The following is a 7610-nucleotide window of genomic DNA, read 5'->3' on the forward strand; positions in this document are numbered from 1 at the left end:
GCTATTGTGTACAAATAAAACCGAGGATGCCAGAGGCTCTTGCAAATACAGTAAAACAGAAGAAAGGCTTTATTGTCAAAACACTTCAAGGTTATACTCACAGATCCAATGAGGGATTACAGATCAATGGCAGGTACAGGGCAGAGCAGGATTTCTGTGACCCCGCTGTGGATGATTGGTAGTTTGAAAGGGTCAGCTTTTAGGATTCTAGCCAATGTGGTCTGGATCCCCTACAGTGGAAATGGATCAGGGAGTAAAACACAACCTGTACCTCTCTTCAGTACTGCGGCCTCTTCACTTATGCTAGTAAATCATAGGAGAGAGCTACCTCTAGCGATCAATCCATAATAGAGCACTGACTTTTGTAACTAGTTATTCCTGACTATCTCATGCTCCTAGAACATGCTATAACAGTAGCTAGTACTGTAAATGAACAAACCTTGTTCAAGCAGTCCCTGTTCCTCATCTTACACTATAAGGGTTGTCCTTTTAGGTCAAAACAGCTTTACTGGCCTTGTTGATCTCAGGTTCCCCAGACACATTCATCTGGATTAGGAGAGGAAGGCCAAAGAAGAAGTGCTGCCCTTTTCCTAGCACCAAATGAAGTGGTCACTATACCTATGCACCAATAACATAAATATGGAAACTGTAGACATTAGATACATGGGCTTCTGCCTAGAAACAAAGGAAAACTAAATATTAGGGGGCTATTAACCCTATGTGTCCCTGCGCACACATTTTTGCACTTGTAGCGATAATTCGCCATAAGTACACAAGTGTGTACCTTTTGCACATTTCATAAATTGTGCCTTTTGTTCGACTTCTTTATAACTTTACAGCAACATTCTTTCATCTCCCCTCTTGTTTCATATCTTTTCTACCCCTTCTCTTTATTAGCACTACTTCCCCTTGCCTAAGTTTCAAAATTGCTACTTCTCTTTGTATCACCTCTCACTCTCTCAAACCCAAAAAAAATCAGTTCCAGATGGTAATCCTCCGTTCTCCTTCCCTGTGAGTTTTCCTTGTAATTATTAATCTCCCATACCACTGGCACACTCTCTCTCTCCCCCCATCCCTTTGCTATTCTTTCTCACATAAGCTCCAAAGCAAACAGCCAAAATTTCCCCCATCTCATTTCTGTGTTTGGCTCATCTATCCATCTCTTTGAAATGTTCATCTGTTTGCTTACGTTTGCTGGTCCCTGTTTCACCCTTCTTATTTCCTACATAGAGGGGGTAGGGAAGGGGCTGTGGTCAGATGCAGGCAGGTTTTGGATAAGGTTCTCTGTAACGGGGCCTGTAAAGGAATCACAGCGTCTTTCATGCGAAGGAGCTTCTTTATGTATACAGGTGCAAGCCGCTTGCTAAGCAGCTTAAACCACTGATGCAGGACTGAAAGGGCACATTGTACCACTGCTCTGCTTTGGTTTCATGTAAACTTGAATCTGGAGGGATGGCCACCAGCTGAATTGAGTTTAACTGCTTTCTGCCACCTGTAAAAGTTATCAAAGGCATTGCAGGTCTGGGAGAGGAGAAGGCAGGGGCAATGCAGGAAGTTTGGGCCCCCAACTTTGGAAAAAATTATGTAAATTAGGAATTCTCAAACTTTTACAACTTGCTGCATGTCCTGCCAGTTGATGCTAGAAGTTGTAGCTGAAGGACTGCTAGTTGGGCATCCTTGATCAAAATTATATAAATTACTTAATTAATTGTGTAATTATTGTACAAATGAATACTAAAGTGTAAAATAGCATATATATATATATATATATATATATATATATATATATATCTATATGTGTGTATATATATATATATATATATATATATATATATATATATATATATATATATATATATATATATATATATATATATATATATATATATATTCATAGGAACATAAGTAACACAAATGTGTAACACACATGCTTTAGGATGTGCCATACACAGCACTTTTCTATTGTTCTGCCCTTTCAGGCTTAAAGGAGAACTAAACCCTAAAAATGCCATATTTTTTATACTGAACTTATTGCACCAGCCTAAAGTTTCAGCTTCTCAATAGCAGCAATTATCCAGGACTTCAAACTTGTCACAGGGGGGTCACCATCTTGGAAAATGTCTATGACCCTCACATGCTCAGTGAGCTCTGAGCAGCTGTTGAGAAGCTAAACTTAGGGATCGTCACCATTTATCAAGCAGAAAATGAAGTTTGTCTGTAATACAGTATAAGCTGATGCTACAGGGCTGATTATTAAATTCTGATGTTCATTGCACTGGTTTCTGTGCTGCCACGTTGTAGGTATTAATTAATAATCATGACAAACAAGGAAAAGTTGTGCTCACCACTTATTTTTAAAACCATTAGGTGGGGGTGCAACGAGGCTGTGACCACAAAATACATATAGACAAATACAATTTTATGGTATTTATGGGATGACTTTGACATAGTTGGCCATCTTAAATATATGGACAAACAATCCCTGTTTTGTTTAAAGGGTAAGGCATTTTTCAGTAGCTGTATGCACAAAATGTCTCAATGTTTTAAATATATTGATAATGGGTTCAGTGCAGAGGACCTCTTGTATTTGTCTTAATTATTAATCAGCATTATATTGTGACATTTATATTCTATGTGTACTGTATATTTTGAGTTGGTCCCTAAACCCAGAAACTGAAAGCAGCACAGAGCATGTGCAGTGAATCAGCAGAAAAGAAGATGAGGAGCTACTGGGGCATCTTTGGAGACACAGATCCTCCCTGCTAAAGAGCTGTGGTTGCCTTGGGCTGGAACAGAATCCCAAAATGTAACGTACAACATTTCTAGCTACTTCTTTAGTTAGGCTAGTTTAGCCATACACAATAAGATCAATTAGTTTGGGTGGTCTCCAAACGAGCGGATCGTTCCCTGATATGCCCACCAACGGCAGGACGATATCGGGTTAATCTGGAAATTCGGCCCCAGGGCCAAACGATCGGATTATATGATGGAAATGTGCGCCAACGGGTCATAGGACCGCATCAACTATCCGATGTGGTCCTCAATCGCTGAAAAATACACAAACCTGTCCGATCGATATAAGGCCGGTTTTTGGCCAGATATCGATCGGGAAGACCTGTAGGAAGCCCCCACACATGGGCAGATAAGATGCTGAATTGGTCTAAAGGACCAATATCGGCAGCTTTAATCTGCCCTCGCATGGCCACCTTTACACAACTGATCAAAACTGTTCTGCTCTTATAGGTACAAATGATCAGGACAGCAGGATTAAAGAGGATCTATCACGAAAATAAAATGTAATATAAGCTTTATCTCACTGAAATAAGACACTTTCTAAATATAATGAACTAAAATTATATACCATTTATGAAATAATTAATTTACTCTTCAGGATCTCACTCTCAGCAACCTGTGATTCTTAATGCTCTCTTCATGAAGAGGTCTAGGTCAGATTGACAGGCAGGTCTAATACATCTTTTAGGGGGGGGGACTCCCTTTCCTAACAGATACTTAGAGCCCACTCATATAAGCAATTCCAATGGCACACAAACAGCATGCAGGGAAACTGCACTCAAAATGTGACCTTGCCACAAATCGGGGCCTGTGCATGTGCCATACATGCAATCCTCGATCCAACTGGGTTTTTAAACCTGCCTGATAAACATCTGGCTGATTTTCAGCCAGAAATCTTTAGGGAAAATCGTTGGAGGACCCAACTGCCCATTAAGTTGCCGTCTTTAGTAGCTTATTTTAGCCGTGTATGCCTACCTTTATTTGGTTATTTCATAAATGGTACCGAATTTTTAATTGAATATGTTTAGAACGTTTCTTATTTCAGTGAGATGAAGCTTATATTAAATTCAAATTTTTGTGATAGATCCCCTTTAACTCTTTACTTCGTCTCTAACAGTGGCCATACACTGTACAAAGCACACTTTCACAATTCCCCAGTGGTTGGTTCCACAGCCATAAACAAAATCCAAATACTATTTGTTTGTAAAATCTTATCTGCTGGTGCACTATTCACTGGCAGATATGGCGTCAGCAGATAAGATTTACTCTATTGACAAACAAAACAGGAAGAAGGCATAACTTTGTATGTTAATTGGCTAATGTGACCTAACATGTATGGTTTGTTTGTGTGCACCGTGAATCATAGGATCCCAGGGGGTGGCCCATATTTCTTAAATTGTCAATTTGCTACTTTGGATTACCCAATGGCACATACTACTGAAAATGATTTATATACATGAAGCAGGGTTTTACATATGAGCTGTTTTACACAATATATTTTTTTATAGAGACCTACATTGTTTTTGGGTATAGTTTTCCTTTAAACATGTTTTGAAGAGGGAAGTAAAATGATAAAGTACACTTATTGGAAGTAGGGAGAAGCAGAGAAGCTAAAAGTCTAAAATGGGCAATAGCTACTATAGCTGACATGGATATTCTTGTTTCAGTCAATGGAAACTGCCATGAATAAATCTGCATATATTCAACATATCATGAACAACAAAAAGGCTAATGTTAGGGAATTGTGCTAAAGGAATGGGTCTGGGAGCATTTGTTGTAAATATGGATTTGTATTCTGTGACAGCATCAGGTTCAGAGGAAAATGGCCAAATTTCAAGGAATATTATGATTCAGTTTTAGTCATGACTTTTAGAAAGTAGTTTTGCTCAATGTGTCTTCTATTGTCATTAGAGGCATTCAGACCCCATTACAGCACAGGTGCAAAGTATATTTGAGGCCACATGGAGCGTTGGGGAATAAAGATGGTGCCCTCATGTAGTGGTACATAGGTACACTAGATGGCACTAAGTAAACTGGAGTATTTATTGTACATTGAAATAAGCACCTTTTGGATTGTTTATGGGTGAATTTTAAGAAAGTGAGGGGAAGGAGGCCTTTTTGCCATTTGTAGGAAAATGTAGAGCAATATGTACCTGTGAGAAGCAAGGTCATAATATCAGGGTAGGGACAGAAACCCAGTTATAAAAATAATCAATGAGAGGAAATGGAGAAACAGGAATTAAAAGGTAGAATTGCCATCTGCCCCTTATTTGCTTGGACATTCTGTCTTACTTTGTCTCTAGAATTATCTTAATTGCTGGAATTGTCCCAGGATTTTAAATGTATATATGCATTGATGAAAAAAATGTGGGAAGCTGTAGTCAATGTGGGTATTTTTTGAACAAAATGATATGGTAATTTGGCATGTCATGACTAATGGTGGTGGCAGGGTATGCCCCATTCTAAAGTCTTTTGTAATAAACTGACCCAAGGCAGATTTATGGAAATTATTTCCAAATGTTGGCAGCAATGAAAGGGTTCAGTACTTGGTGTAGACTAAATCAAGTGACAGTCCATGTGAGAGTTGAAACTTCTTGCTGTCGGCCAAATGAAGAAGTTAGCCAGAGAAAGGGAGAAACAGCAGAATGCATGGGAATATCAGTATGAAGTATGGAGTTAAACAAAGAACTTGAAAATCTCTGCACTCATAAAATGAGGACAGCAATGTGGTAGGCTTCAAACGTATCTTTGATCTACAGATATAGACTTCACATAAAAGGAAGCATACACAGTCAGTGTAGATGCAAAAATCACATATACCACAAGGAGAACATGTGCACGAAAGTTCACAGGCAGATATAGTAAAGAGGGTTTACAGATGTCTTGTTAATGAAATAACTGTTTGATTATTATTTTCTTAGTGTGTATATTTATGTATCTATAACTGTTTGCACATTGTGTGTGCTATTTTTTATTGCTGATCACAATATGTGTATTGTATTGATACTATACTAATTCTATCAATACTGCACTGAGATATTCTTACTATGTATCATTTTAGAGGGGATATAGCATTGAATATTTGCTCTTTGCACCTGTTCACTACAGAGTTTGATAATAGTAGTATTCATTGTCAAAAAGGAAACGTTAGATGCAGGAAATGTCCCTTCCAGGACAAGATGCAAAGAGCAGAAAAGGGGTAACTTTTTTTCTGAGCATTCTGGATAACAGGTCACATCCATGTACTTAAACAAGGCATTGGAGGGAGCACTAACAAATGCAATTGAGGACAGGTTAAACTAGTATCTAGGCATACCTGTGGGAAATGAGAGTGGAGTGGATGGGGAGTTCATATGACTTCTGGTTCTTCTGTCACATATCTACACCATATACTAAATAGTACCAGAATTAGATTCTAGATGTTTTCTTTGCTGTTAAAATGGGTGAGCATGGGTTAATAGCACTAGCCGCTTTAACTGTTTTGTTCCTTAACCAAACCTACTTCGTAACACTGACATGTTCTGTGGCGTTCCAAGAATACGATCTGCTTTCTAATAAAAAGAATGGGGAAATAAAGAGAAAACCTTCAGTCTAGACTGACTTGCAATGGAAATGTATGTGTGGATTTGCTTGTGCAACAGATAATGTATTCTTGTATTTATCAGATGCTTTCATTCCTAGCAGTACATTCTCTCTTAGAATTGTCTCAGGTTTCCTGTAAATAGCATGGAATGTTTTTTTATTTTTCTCAAACTCCAAAAATTTGAGGTTTGTTAAATGTAAAAACGACAAAAACCTCTTGTACAAAACTTTGCCAAGTAAAACCAGTCAATGCCTTATAGAAGTCTATGTGAATTGCGCTGATCCTATTGGACCTTTTATTTAGCCATTCAGACTTTTTAGAGGTTTCAATTTTTTTTGCACTATTAATGGTCTGAAAAACTTGAATTTTTAGAGGTTTCATTAGTTTTCTTTAGCACATTGTTCAACGTTTTTTTTCCATTCTCAGTTTTTGCAGTATATTCGGATCTTTTATCTGTTTCATGGCATATGTGGTTTTAGAAAAAATGAGTTTAATTGTTATTCCAAAAAGTTCTAAAAGATCTAAAATTCAGCCTTTAATAAATGGGCCTCTAATTGCTATGAATTTACTAATAATACATTTATCAGCATCATATTTTGCCAACTGATTTACTAATTTTGGCTGCTCATGGTAAACACCTGATGACACATTTCTCTTTATCAAATTTCTGGTGTTTTCTGCTCATAACTTATCTGGATAGAAACTGGCAAAAAATGTTGTCTTTATTTGGTGACAGTTCTGCCACCGATCTTAATCTAAACCTTGCAAAACAGCTTATACAGTGTGGATGTGAAAATAAGCAATAAAATATGTGACCTAGAAAATCTTCAATGTAAGAAATGTTTGTACATTAGTAAACCTGCTGTGGCACCTTTTCTGGCTCCAGTCTTTATTGTTGACTTTAGTAAAAGACCGGGATGCACAAATTCATAATTTTTGGATTCAGATGAATGCCCCTCAAAAGCAGAGAAAGTCAGATTAGAGAAAAATAAAATATTCCATTTATTCCATCATCCCGATTCTGTTTGGCTGAATGCAGCTTCTAACAATTTTGCTTGAATTTGGTGGAGCCCTGAAGTAAATCCTGAGTTTGGTTTGTCCTTACAGGTATGGGACCTGTTATCCTGGATTCTCGGGACCTGGGGATTTCCGGATTATGGATCTTTCTGTAATTTGGATCTTCATGCCTTAAATCTACTAGAAAATCATGTAAACATTACATAAACCCAATAGG

This window comes from Xenopus laevis, chromosome 4S (assembly GCF_017654675.1).
Source record: "Xenopus laevis strain J_2021 chromosome 4S, Xenopus_laevis_v10.1, whole genome shotgun sequence".
Taxonomy (NCBI): Eukaryota; Metazoa; Chordata; class Amphibia; order Anura; family Pipidae; genus Xenopus; species Xenopus laevis.